The sequence below is a fragment of the Mytilus galloprovincialis genome, chromosome 14, assembly GCF_965363235.1.
Source record: "Mytilus galloprovincialis chromosome 14, xbMytGall1.hap1.1, whole genome shotgun sequence".
NCBI lineage: Eukaryota > Metazoa > Mollusca > Bivalvia > Mytilida > Mytilidae > Mytilus > Mytilus galloprovincialis.
Genome location: NC_134851.1, coordinates 33558096 through 33572918, shown reverse-complemented (window position 1 = coordinate 33572918; position 14823 = coordinate 33558096).

Sequence of the window (14823 nt, the reverse complement as noted above, 5' to 3'; positions counted from 1 at the left end):
TAGATACTAGTAATTGAATGGCCTTCAACAATGAGAAGACTAAATAAGCCATAAAGGCAGCTTTTCAAGGCCTGATAACAGGAAAACGAATGTCCAAAGTTATACAGCAACTTTGAATGAATAATACAACCACCGAATAACAGGTCTTGACCTAAGAAATATACATACATAATGTGGCAGGGATAAACTTGTTTGCAGGTGCTCCACATCAACCCTCCTTGTCCCTTCTGACTCCTCCTGAGACGGATGTGTAACAACATAAACATGGAAAAACTTATACAAATATATATCAGCTTAAAAGTGCCAATGTCTTAATATAGATAGAAAGCACACAAAGACAGATAGTACAGATTTGAGAGACTCAGTACTTCAGTTAAAGACAGTTAGTTCAACAAAGCCACTTAAAAGCTAAATAAATTAAATGAATTGAAAGAAATTAAATTATATGAATTATTAAATTGTTATATTAATTCGAGTTAAAAGTTGTCAATTGTACTTTATTTCTATTTATTTCCTCTTCATTTTTTTCCCAAAAAATGATAACGGAAAAGAACATTTCAAAAGAGGAAGAATTAAAAAAATAACGATTAGTTTACATTGATGTTATTATCACTGTCACATAAAACTCACCAACCTTATAAAATTCTACAAATGTCTGTCATCAATTTGTTGTGGTTTTTTTCCCTTATACTTTCGTTTGCTGTACCAAAAAAAAATACGATAGATAACCTATTCAAGAAACTTCAAGGAGTATATTAGTTTGAATGGAATGCAGAGAAAACGTTTTAAGGCACATACATGCATAACAAGGTAAGATTTTTTTAATATTTTCATTCAAACGAATTTTGTTACCTCGCAGAATGATACTATCTTAATTGTAATGACAATAGAAGTACTAATACGGAAATATTTAGTTTCACCGAATGCCTTTACTACTGCTATATGGTTATGAAGTGAACTTACAATCGGAGGTAACTTAAGATAAGGCACAATTAAAAAGTAGTAAACTCCAAGGAAAATTAAAAAAACTGAGATTCCCAAAACCAAATGGCAAAATCAAAATCTCAAACACATCAATCTAATGGATAACAACTGTCATATTCTTGAATTGATACCGGAATTTTTTATGTACAACAAAGCTGATTTAAATTGGTTATATAGCTGCTAGCTAAACATCTCAATTGTATGATAGTCGAATCAAATTCTAATATAATATTGAACATAATGTGTGAACAAAACACACAGACACTAAAGGTAAAATATACAAAATATAGGGGTTCAGCAGTCAACTTGTGTCACAATTAAAATCACTTTTACCCCAAAAAAAAAAAATTGAAACAAAGAAGCCAACAAAAGGCATAAAGACAGAGTACAGTAGCAAAAATGAAAGACAAAAAATACACAAAAATTACAATAGCACAATAACGCAATGTATAAGTACAGAGCCATGTCATATGTATCAAAGAATCACATAAAGGGCATACTGACAAAAATACTAAGTATGTGATAGTACAGAGTCACGTCAAACGGACATTACCAAAAACAGAAGTAAAATCAGCATTCACAAAGACAATAGACAAAGGCGTTACGTTTCTTATAAGTAGAAGTATGAACTATCTCGTACGTGCTGTCCAATGTGTTTGTTATACTTCATTTATAAGGTACTTGTTTGCGTCATTTAGTTGTTTCTTTATACATAGTTTCCGTCTTTGAGGCAACATATATAAATTCAACTTATTACGTTGCGTGAAATAAATTAGAAACAAAAGCAGTCCTTTCTTGCCACCTATGATTGAAAGAAAGTTCAACGTTAGATGACAATCCTTGCAGTTATGAGTAATTCATGTTGCTTGCAAACGACGATTACGTTAGGCATATTTAAAACGGACTCAAGCATTGATAAATATTAATACAATAGGTTCTGCAAAGTGGTAAGACCGGGATAACGGTCTGGTAATAAGTATACCACTGAAATGTAGAGTTATATTGGATAGGGGAAAATAGATTACCAGAATCTTGTAGAGAGTTAAGAAAAATTAATTTATCACAGAATTTTGACAAAATTAGTCTGATTATAAGCTTACGAAGTCAAGATTTATTTTCGAGCAAGTCATATTTTACTAAGATACGTTCTACTATATAACTATATATATGGTCTAAGGCGCTCTCTCGTGTGTATTAACAACTAGTTACAAAACTTGAAAAATGGCAGTTTAAGTCGTTTTGGATGAACAAAGATAACATGCAAGAAGTTTGAAAAAAGATAGCAATGTCAAATTGATATCTGAATAAAATATAAAAGGTTGATTATAACTTAAGCTTTTTTATGCAAGGGGGTAACGAGGTAGACCAATCATACCGTATCTTTTCGATTCAACATTTAGTCTGTTAAGTTATACAGTAATGTGTATATATAAAAAACATACTAAACCATAAATTAGCGAAAGCTTCAGTCGAATTTGATCAATTTCGGCTGCTCTTGTTAAGTCAGTGTGGTTTGACGAATTCCATTCGTTGAAAACTTTTCAACTAATATATTCATTATTTCTAAGGCACTTAATGGATGTAATTTGAACAAACGCAAGTAAATACGATGTAATAATCTTCTAATGTTTATGTTACAGTAAATTTGTATAATCAGGGATTATGTATAATTACTGATTTATCAGGGGTTATTTAGAATCACTTAAACCATTAGTGATTATATAGATTCCCTGAAAATGACTGGTGATTTTACATAAACACTGAACATTTAAATAATCACAAATTCACAAAATATGATTTCATATAATTACCAATTATTCAATGATTCTTTGTTTCATGAAAAGAATAAATAAATATAGACATATTATCATTTATTTTTTTCTACTCCTTGAAAGTTAAAGTGAACAGTTTGCATTCATGATCTACTATGTAAATCGTAAGTGATCAGTTTTTTTCCATATATTTTATTCATCTATTAAACCTCATTATGTCATGAACAAATAAGCATGGTACACAATGATACAGGCACAGATATTGCTTGGGTTAAATGTTAATGCAAATTGCAGAGGAAAAACAAAATTCAAGATATGCATATCTCATTACAATTCCATAAGTGTTTCGAGAAAAGAGGGATTGCAAACATATCTTGGCCATTATTCACGAAAGGACTGAACAACATTAATGCCTGGCCTTAACGCATGGGATCCTGGTCAGATCTCATACAAGAAATCAATTCAAGGCTGATTTCCCTTAAACGGTACCTTCAGATGTTTCTGAAAACTCTGTTTGTCCTAGACGTGCCGTAAAATCTAGTTTGATATATGATGAGCAATGTTTTTTGGAATGTTGATAGAGTGGTAAAACAGATATCAATTGAATATATGTGACTGTCGAAAGGTAGGGCAAATGTGTAATATTCGATGCCATCCAAATTTAGTTTGTTAAAATAAATAATGATTGTTTTTGAAATACTGTGCTTAACATTTGGTTTACGTCATACAACCAAACGACTATCACTACGATTTTACGTGAAAACTAACTTTATTGCCAATTTCATTTTTGTTCAATTTATTCTATATTCTTAGTGAAAAACAATGTTGTAAAAAAATCCGACAAACAGGATATTATGTAAGCCATTCATATATGACTATATGTTATATATTTCAGTAAATCTGTATAGTCCCTGTCGTTTGTTCTAGTGATTATAAATAATCCCTGAAAATTTTGGCGATTACGTATTATCCCTAAACTAACCGGTGATTTTACATAATCCCTGAAAATTTAACAGATTCTACATAATCCTAATTTTACAAATTTACTGTCACATAGACATATATAACCGTTTAGATCTATTCCTAATCACTGTTGTGAAAATCCATGGATGGTACAAGCGGGATTAGAACCATCAATCTCGGGATCTAAAAGCAGTGTTCTTACCAATTGTGTCAAATAAGATCTTCCCTAACTAAACTAGTTATACTATTTTATTTCAAGGTCTACAACACTCTTCCCCGTATTCTTGTTCGGGCTACATACGATCCATCCGAGCATCTCACAGGGGCACTACTGTACAAATCCGAGACCTCTTCTCGGTAATCCTCTGGCCAGTTCCCTGCATGTCACATAGACATGTACCGGTCTTCCTATGAACTGGTAAACCATAATGACCTTACCAAACTGCCCAGCACGTCTACACACTTGTATGTATAAGTAGAAGTTGCTCCCTGCGTCATTTTTGTGAAAACCCATGGATGGTTTCAGCGGGAATCGAACCCTCAATCTCTTGATCAAAAGGCAGCGCTGTTACAAAAAGAGCCAAAGAAGATCTTCCCTAACTCAACTCGTTAGACTACCTTTATATTTCCAGATGTACAACAACATTCATATCTTGCAAATATTATACTATTCAAAAACAACCCTTCAATTTATTAGATTAGATTATTTTAGAATCTTATTCATAAGATATAGTAACTGTAAAATATACAAGGCTTAGGAAAGGTGACTAGTTACGTGCTGCCAATAATAATATTTGAGAGAAAATGTTATTGAATATGTTTTCGTAACATATGTTGTATACGTCTAGCTTTTCAATTTGATAAGTTAAGTAATTCGTACGATTTGAAACAAACAAGCAACTTCATTTTGTCTGTATACCAGCAAATCTGAACTGAAGGGGAATTTATCTTTGAACTGCCTCGTTCGTATATATTGGTTTAACCTGAACAATTTGAGAGACGCAAATAATACCAAAGGGAACTCATACTCATACGTCAAAAACAATGAAAACGCCATGGGTAAGTTTAAGCTTACATTAACAGACAGAGAACTATTAGGATTTCGAACTATTTAAAGTATCGAATCTATTCTTTTCACTTGTATACTTTGCCTCATTGTTTGTGTTACCAATTACTAACTCATCTACTATTGAGACCATACTAAACAATTTCAGTCTATTTGTCTATATGTGGCCCTTTTCTAAAAAAAATGTCATAATGCCGATAGTATTTTTTTACGTTCATGTATGCAGTTTATGCAAATAACATATATATAGAGCAATGTAAAAAAAAATACAACTTAGATGTCAGATAACAACTATTTACCTGTTTTTTAAATGATTTGCAAATGACACGTTAAACAGTTATGAGTACTAATAATATTTATATTCTTTTAATTTTCAGTTAATTTAACAAAAAAAGATGTGACAATGCTCGTCAGTTGCTGTATTTTGAAGATATTTTTGTTGTTTCTGCTTGATTGTTATTTTTCAGGTAGTATATAACAATATTAGATTCTAATGAATAAATAAATACCGATATTTTTCAATTATTAATTTTAAAAAGGATGTCATACTTACCATCTCAACAATAAAGACTTGCAAATATTGGCAAACGAAACCACATGTTTGAAAATCATGAATAAGAAGATGTAGTATGAGTGTAAATGAGACAACTTTCCATCCAATCACAATTTGTAAAATGTAAACAACAATAGAATGAAAGTACGGCCTTCAACACGGAGCCATGACTCACACCGAGTAAGTTATAACATATGTAACCTGAATGGTGAATGAAAATGAATATCGATCAGTAATCTTCTCGTGCTTCTTGTTTGAACTTTTATGGATATTTAAGGTTGACAATACTTTTTTTTAAAACAATAAAGATGATTGTCAACGTTAACATTTGCAACCTATTTAATAGCATTAAAAAAAGTAACAAGCAATTTTCTCTTCATCTTTGTAAGCGTATCAAACCAAAAGGTCCAAATGGTGAAGTTGAAATCATCACTTCGTAGATTTTACGGACGCCATCATGAGTTGGTTGATCGTTATGGAATAACAGTTTAACAGACAATATCGGATAGGTATCTGATGTCGTACATATTACACCAACCCACTTTCCTATTCACCACGAATGTGACCTACCGAATAGACTATTTACCGGGCTTGTAAAAACATAAGCAACACGACGGATACCACATGTGGAGCAGGATCTGCTTACCCTTTCGGAGCATCTGAGATGTCCCCAGTTTATGATGGGGTTCGTGTTGCTTAGTCTTCAGTTAACTATGTCGTGTTTGTCTTAATCTTATTTCGTATATTATTTGTATAATTCTTTTAGAAACACCCGTTTTATCACAGAAAATTTACAAACAAATATATTACACATCTGGTTTTTTTTCTAAACAAGGTGAAAATGGTATAAACTTATCATTGCATTGACTTCGTCTGCCAAATTATATTCAAATACTGTTATATTAAAACATATTGAAGAAAAGGTAAGGTTATATATTTGCTGAAATAATTTAAACATTAATTGACTGTATTATTATGCAGGTTATGTTACTTTTAGAAGAACAAACACACAGATTTTTGCAGACAAGGGTGACAATGTTGTCCTCAATTGTACATGCAGTCTGCATAATGAAAGTTCATGGTCAGGTCCAAAAATATCTTCAATTACAAAAATGGATAAATATGAGGAAGAACCTTATACGGCTGGCCTAACTCTCAATCCGAAACTTATCAACTTGAACATTGATATTATTGGATATAATGAAAACGATCAATGCAGTTTGGTTGTCCGAAATTTTTCGGACTTAGGTGTGGGGAATTACAATTGCGAGCATTGGAAATCTGGAATAGTTTACGTACTTGTATTCGCCGTTGATTTAAAGAGTAAGTGTCAATATTTCTTTAAAGGTTTATTAGTTATACTACTACTTCGGTATGGTTCATAGAAAACGTATCTAATCGAACTCAACAAGATAGTTGCACTATCGGATACTAGTAACATTATTAAATTACACAATTGGTAATTGTAATAATCAATTGGATAGAAGACATTTTTCTGTTTTCATACACGAAACGACTTTTTTGGAATTCGCTAAATAACTACACATGAATAAAGTTTGATTTTTTTTCTATCATATAAGTCTTGTTGACAATGATGCCTACAAATCGACATTTTTAAATTCGTCTCTTCACCATCTAAACTCAATTTTATTTTTCAAATGGTATACAGACTTGATTTGTCTTATTTGTAAAGAAAAACACATTTCTAATTAACATATTACATGGATTTACAGCACTTCGTGTTTACACGAATGTGTTATCAAACATTTTATAATGTAAATATTTAGGTCCACCAAACAACTTGACTTTCCTGAATACGTTCGAAAGGAGACACAAGAAACATATTCGAGGAATCGCAGGACATAAACTAGATATAGTTTGTTCTGTAAACAGCGGTAAACCAGCAGCAACTCTCATTTTAACTGAAAACGGTTCAACCCTTCAGAGCAATGGGAGTAGTAATATAACATTTTCGTTTGTTCCAAGTAAAAAGGACAATTTGAAATCATTTCAATGTTCTGCCGTCAGTGCCATGTTAGAAAGGCCATTGACAGATACAGTTATACTGGATATTCGATGTAAGTATATATAGAACAATGTCGGAGAATTTTGAACTTCCAGGGTTGACTTGGCCTGGGGTTCAAATAGAGTAAATTATGTCATTGAGAATTCTGGTTGACTTATGGAAGAGTAATAACATAAATATTGTCAAATTGAAAATGTACAGTGAAATTAGAGAATGATGAAGTTGTCTATTTTGTAAAAAAATTAAAAGCAAAGCTTTTCTTAATCTTATTGTTTTTTTTTCAATTAAGGAAAAACCCGTGATTATTATAGTAAAGATTAATATTACAACATCATATTATGTTTTTAGTGTCAATTCTCTGATTTTCGATTGTGAAATTTTTATTGAGTAATATTTGCACTGCGAGTGATGCTTGAATGTCGGAGAAGGTTTCCCTGTCGATGCATCCGGATGTTTTTCTTTTCAAGTTCATAAGTTACACATTTTGTTTTGTTTGATATTTTAAATTGTCGATATAGTTATGAATATCTATTTACTTCTTCGATTTTAATTGAAGTTGACCATATCGACACAAATGAGTCAAGGCTCTATAGAACAAAGGAACACATATGTAAACAATTACAGGTAACTAGGACAAGAAATAATTCATATTCATAATTTGGGTTTCAATATATTGCTTCACGTCACATTGCCGGATTTGATTGGATAATTCGAAAGTGATAATTTATCATATCATATGGCTCAGCAGGAGACAATCTTTTGAATGTCACCCTCGTGCAGACCAATATAAAATCGACAATTTAAAGGACAATGAATTGGATTAACATGTATGAATTACAGACAATTTAACAGATCAAGGTTTACGGTTAAGCATCGAACGAACTTGTTCTTGAAATGTCATAATGAAAACAAAAAGACTTGCTTTCATTATGTTTTTTCTTCTTCAAGTAACTGGTTATTTGTTTTGTACAAGACGTCAAAGTTAAGCAGTTTTTAATATTTAATTTGACACATGAATCCAATCATAATAAAACATTCAGTATATAATCAAATATAATCAAATTAGTCAAACAAGCAACACATATTTTCAATGTCAAAAAGGAAATCGGGGAACAATACTCATTGAATATACTTTATTGTCATACGGTCAGTTTATAAATAAAAAAAACTCTAATAAATATCGGTAAAAAATATTTTTTTTTGTTGCTACAATGTTTTGTAGACAAACCATCGCTGATTGTCGATCATCCTGCCTTTAAAAGATGATAGAAAATACTATGTCACAAGTGTGTTGTCATGGAAACAGCAATCCCCCATTGGATCAGATCAAATGGAAAGGGAATGTAAATTATTCAGTTGTCAATGATACCACATCATGTTTGACATTCAACCCAATCCATCGTACTCGATAATAGCACAAAGCAATAAAACACTTCCTGAACATTTTGGCATTTACGTATGTAGAGTATCGAATGGTATAAAGGCTAGAAATGGAAATTTGTTTCAGGAAGGAGCAGTATCTGTTCAATATGAAGGTATATTTATTTTTTATGTCATTTTCTTTTACTTTCATATAGATGTTTTTTTTCTTTGGTTGATATGTTTTAAGAATTGAACACACCTCACGAAGTAATGCATACATGCATTATCACTGAATGAGGGGCGAAAGATACCAGAGGGAAAGTCAAACTCAAAATTCGAAAATAAACCGACAACGCCATGGCTAAAAATGAAAAAGACAAAAAGACACATGTCGTGTTGCTCATGTTATTACAAACCCGGTTAATAATCTAATTAGGTAGGTCCATTCATGAAAAGGGAAGGGGATTGTAGTTACGACTTAAGAAACATATACTATATCATCTGTGAAACGGTTATTCCATAACAGTCAACCAACTCGTGATGGCGACCGTAAAATTCACGAAGGGATGATTTCAATTTCATCATGTGGAACTCTTAGTTAAATAGCTTCCTTGTAAGCAGCAACCCAACAAAATCACTGAACTAGTACAAATTGTGTTAAGGGACAATCTGAACCCTGTCTATTGATGGTATAACACAAAAATTGATCTTCCACCAAACATCTTTGTTAAATTTGCACTTTTTAAAACTATTGTACTATATTTCGGTGGTTCAACAGAAGACTTCTTTTTCAGTAAACTTAATGATATTTTGGCCTTTGTTAAACAAGTTAGATTTGTATGTCAAGCATTACTGTAAAATTTGTCCTAATAGGTTCAATAGTTAAGAAAGAAAAATCTATTACACTGTAAAACGACATCTACAGCGATTTCTGCAGGGTGACTTTCACTCAATTGTAGAAGAAATGAAATAGCATATGAGTAATTTAAGTATACACGCTGATTTAACCATCCACATACTAGTTTACAGACTCTAAGAAGGTTTAAATCAGTCTTCATGCCACCTTCCAGAGAGCTTCCCTTTAATTGAATATTTTTTTGTAACTGGTTAAAAAGTAATTACATTAAAGCATACATGATTTTTTATTAAATTAATATAAAGTAAAAGTTATATATAATGGATAAATATAAGAAATAAGGAGACAAAGTCAGAAAAAACTCCCCAAACGCTAGGTATGGCTTGCGTTGTCTATTAATATTCATGGTATAGCCTATTTCAAAGTAATGTTTACATATAATGTGTTTTTGAGGCACATTCCATTCAGAATATTTCATTTTTGTAATAGTAATGAGTAAGGTTCATCTTATCAAGTACTATGGGCACATTATGTTTCATTGCATATCAGAAAAAAAACATGCCCTATCCTATTTCCTTTCTCATTTTTATTCTATCTACTGAATAGCTCTAATTATATCTCATATGGATTTTTTTCTCGTAGTTTAAATTGGAGTACACATTATTTTTTAATGAGAAATGAGGAATATGATTATTGTTTGGTCACGAAAATTTATTTCACTAGAATTACTTTACCTATTATATGGATTGCATTGTTCTTATCTTATTTGCACCGCCCATCTTTATTTCAACAAACAAAAGAGTACAGTTTGGGATATATAGATGTGATCTGAATATTACATTCGTTTTGCACAGTGCACTTGATATTTTAAGACTGAACATATCAAATCATAACAAGGTTCTACATCCAAGTATAACGATGAGAAGGGCACATATTTCAAATTTATTCCATAGTTTCAAATTAATTGTACCTGAGATAACAGTTGTTGTACATCTTGGCGTAGTGACAGAGGAAGTCTTTGTAAATTATACAATAGAGGCTTGTAACTTAAAAGGGTGTAATTCGTATACTGTTTACCTTAGATCAGCAAGTACGTATTTTTTTTAAAAATCTTATGACTTTATATGTTGTCTTCCCACTAGTAATATGATAATGGGAAATAAGAACAATAATTACTTACGATTACAAATAGAAGAGGGACGAAAGATACCAAAGGGACAGTCAAACTCATAAATCTAAAACAAACTGACAACGTCATGGCTAAAAATGAAAAAGACAAACAGAAAAACAATAGTACACATGACACAACATAGAAAACTAAAGAATAAACAACACAAATCCCGCCAAAAACTAGGGGTGATCTCAGGTGCTCCGGAAGGGTGAGCAGATCCTGCTCCACATGTGGCACCCGTCGTGTTGCTTATGAGATTACAAATCCGGTAAATAGTCTAATTCGGTAGGTCACATTCATGAAAGGGAAGAAGATTGTAGTTACGACGTAAGGAACATATCCGATATCATTTGTAAAACGGTTATTCCATAACAATCAACCAACTCGTGATGGCGTCCGTAAAATTTACGAAGGGATGATTGCAACTTCACCATTTGGAACTCTTGGTTTAATAGCTTCCTTGTGAGCAGCAACCCTCTATCAAGAAAATCATGATAAGAAATGCAAGCACGGGAATATCGTATCAATTGGGAGATATGTACCCCGTATTCAGGTGCTGCTGGAATGTTGCTATTTAGAAATGGAAAGTTCACAATTGGAAAGCTAAAATCATCTCTTTGGTCGTAAAGTTTTGTTTTCAACCGACCCTCATTGTCAATTTCAAGATGTAAGTCAAGATATGAAGCCGACTTAACTGTATCTGTAGTATCCTTTATCTCTAGATCGATGGGATAGATGCATTCCACATAGTCACCAAATTTTGAATTGTTTAGTGAAAGAACATCATCTATATAGCGGAAAGTAGAGTTAAAGGATATTGCTAACTTCTTATCTTTCTTCCTGAGAAGTTCCTGCATAAAGTGAGCCTCATAGTGATAAAGAAACAAGTCGGCAAGTAGAGGGGCACAGTTTGTTCCCATTGGAATGCCGACAGTCTGTTGAAAAACACGTCTTCCGAACGTAACAAATATGTTGTCAATCAAGAAATCAAGCATCTTGATAATATCAGTTTCAGAAATTTTTTTGTTTGAATCAGAGTGATTCTTTACAAAGTCGGATTTATCCTTCCCTAAGATAAGATACATGTATCTACGTTGGCCATTCTTTTTTATGAATCAAAGTAATACCAACTCTTTCAATTTGTCTTTTAGTTTGGAATATGGAATACTTGTGTAAAGAGTAGAAAAGTCCAATGTTTTAATACTGTTACAAGATGAAAGAGAGTTAGATTGTATGTACTCTAAAAGATCTTTGGAATTTTTAAGTATCCACATCTGATTCACGCCACCTCTAAAATAGGCAGTTTCACAATAACTTTGAAGCCCGTCTTTGATTGCTGATAAAATAGATGTTAATAATTTAGAAAGAGGTTTCGTGGAGCACTTGGAAGACCAAGCAATATACCGTTGTTTGTAAGGACACTTATGTAGTTTAGGTATCCAATACAGTGATGGAAAATCCACTTCTTCATCTTTGGTTGAAATTCCAAAGGAACATAGAACAGACCTATGATTATCCAGGATTTCCTCTTTGGTAAGTGTCGTGAGTGTATATGTTGAGTTTCCAAGTGAATTGGCAATACCTAATTCGTTTGTCAAGCAGTTAACGTAATAACTTTTACACACAAAAACGATGTTATTTGGGCTTTATCTGCGGGGACAACAACATATTTGTCATGGAGGTCGGATAGGTCTTTTGCAATATTTAAGTCTTTAAAAATTGACGTAGCATGGGCATTGATGGACCCATTCAGTTTCTTAATTCTGATTTTTATCAACGACCTTACTGCCTTAATCCATTCGGAAAGAGTGTCTACGTCTTCCTTCTCGCGCTTAGCCCATTGCCTGGCATAATCACATGAAATGATATCACATAAATCTGTGTTTTATTGTAAAATAAGATAATTGCATTTGAACTTAAATGTCAGTTCATTTATCAGTAGCAGTCTTCTAACTTAAATGTAGGTCCTTTATAGTTTGATCAGCTCTGCCACAATTGTAGTATGTTAATAATCTTTAAATGTATGGCCTGATATATAAATTACCAAAAGGCGGAACTAAATATATTGGCATTAATTACGAATGACAATACTGCAATATGACGATTTCTACCTAACAAAAACAAGACTTTCGATACATATATATATTTGTATATAATCGTTTACTTTTATACATTGTGAATTTAATGGAGAGTTTTCTCATTGGCACTCATACCACATCTTATATCTATTCAATACAGTGTACATTTTGTTGTTGTGTTAACTTGTAAATTGTTCTTACTATTTAGATAGATCAGAAATCCATGGCCAACAGACCTTGAAAAAATTATATATAAGCAATGTTTTTACTTCATATTTCTATCTATATTTATGTTTATATCGCTTGATCAGGTTGTATGCTCGTCGATCGGCAGTTTTGGAAGGTCACCAGTGGGGTAAATGAAACGGAGGCTAGATTTAAATATACACAAGATATTGTTATCTTTTATCGAGTACATGCGTCGTTAACTGTTTATATTATACTTCGTATTGTTACGATTCACGTTTGATTTTACTAAACTTAAATCTTGAATTTGGGTCAAAGCGGTGAAATTGAATTTGACAGCTAATGTCTATTTAATTAGTATCATAATTGTTACATTAACGTCTATACGACTTTGCATATTTGATAATTAAACATATTCTTTGAGTATTATAATCTAATTTATTTGGTCACGTTCTGATTTTCTCAAAATCCTTTTCTGCGATTTACTTATGCATGTCTCGCTTGTTGTTCTCCTTATTGAATTTGCTTTATTTTCATAATACAGTGTAATTTATGTTAACGTGTTAAGTTCGAAATTATTCTTACTGTTAAGGTATACCAGAACCTGCAAACAATATAACAGTGGTTCAATACAGAAACCATATAATAGTGTCATGGATTCCAGGTTTTAATGGAGGATTCAATCAATTATTCTTTATACAGTATCGAAATATTGACAGAAAATGGTGGACAATCAAAGGTCCAATAAAAGCTACCTTGGAAAATGAAAACAAATACGCTATATATGAACTTGTATAAAAAAAACAATATTTTGTGCGCATTTTTTCTAGAAATGTAATTGGAGATAGTGAATATACAAATGTTACAGAAGCTAGAATTTTTGGTAAGTACATAATCGGGATGATTCTAGTTGGCTATGTGATCGACTATTTTGATTCTGTGTGAATGCGTGTCTGACGTAAGTGTATTTTCTTGCTTAAAATATCAAATTTATTTTATTAGTTTATTATAGCGTGATCATATGAACTCAATATTGCAACAACCCCTACAATGGTGACACTATCAAATGTAAATAAAATTTAGATCACATGATAAGACTCATAACTGTATGCGTAATGACTTTGACACTACTGCTAGACACCATGACTGCCTATCGCTTATTTTCCCTTTTTATGGTGATGTTGTCTGTTGTGACGTTTAAGATTTTAACATTATCTTTGTATTACTCGTTAATATTAAATCAGGGATTTCGTTACCACCATTTACTTAAAACTTTTACTAAATTTTTCCATAGATATACACATTTAGTCAAGAAGTTTAGAAGTTTGGTTGTTACCGTCAAAAATAAACTTCAAGCGGGATAACACATCCTCATTATTACGGAGATGTGGTTTACTGTCCTAGGTCATTTAGAAACGATCCTTGAAAAAACAGTATTCTAAAAGATTACCTATGCAAGACTGTCATTGGATCTTTGAATATTGTTCTCTTTTAAGAAAAAAATCAAATGAAGTATTTCTATATCATTAATTAATATAGATTTTGTTATCAGTAGATTTGAACGAAATTACATATTATTGTTATATACATATGCACTTTCAGTGATCTTCAATCTGTCGATTCTTATATCTTGGCATTGTACACGGTCATGTTTTTCTCAGACTGTTTATGACATGTTTACACTTATTAAATTGTATGTTGAATGTGTACTGATTGATTATTAAATCTTATATATATTATTGCTTCTATAAGTTGTCATTGGCTTTGAACTAGCTCTCAATAATTGCAAGTACTCTCAGATATGTA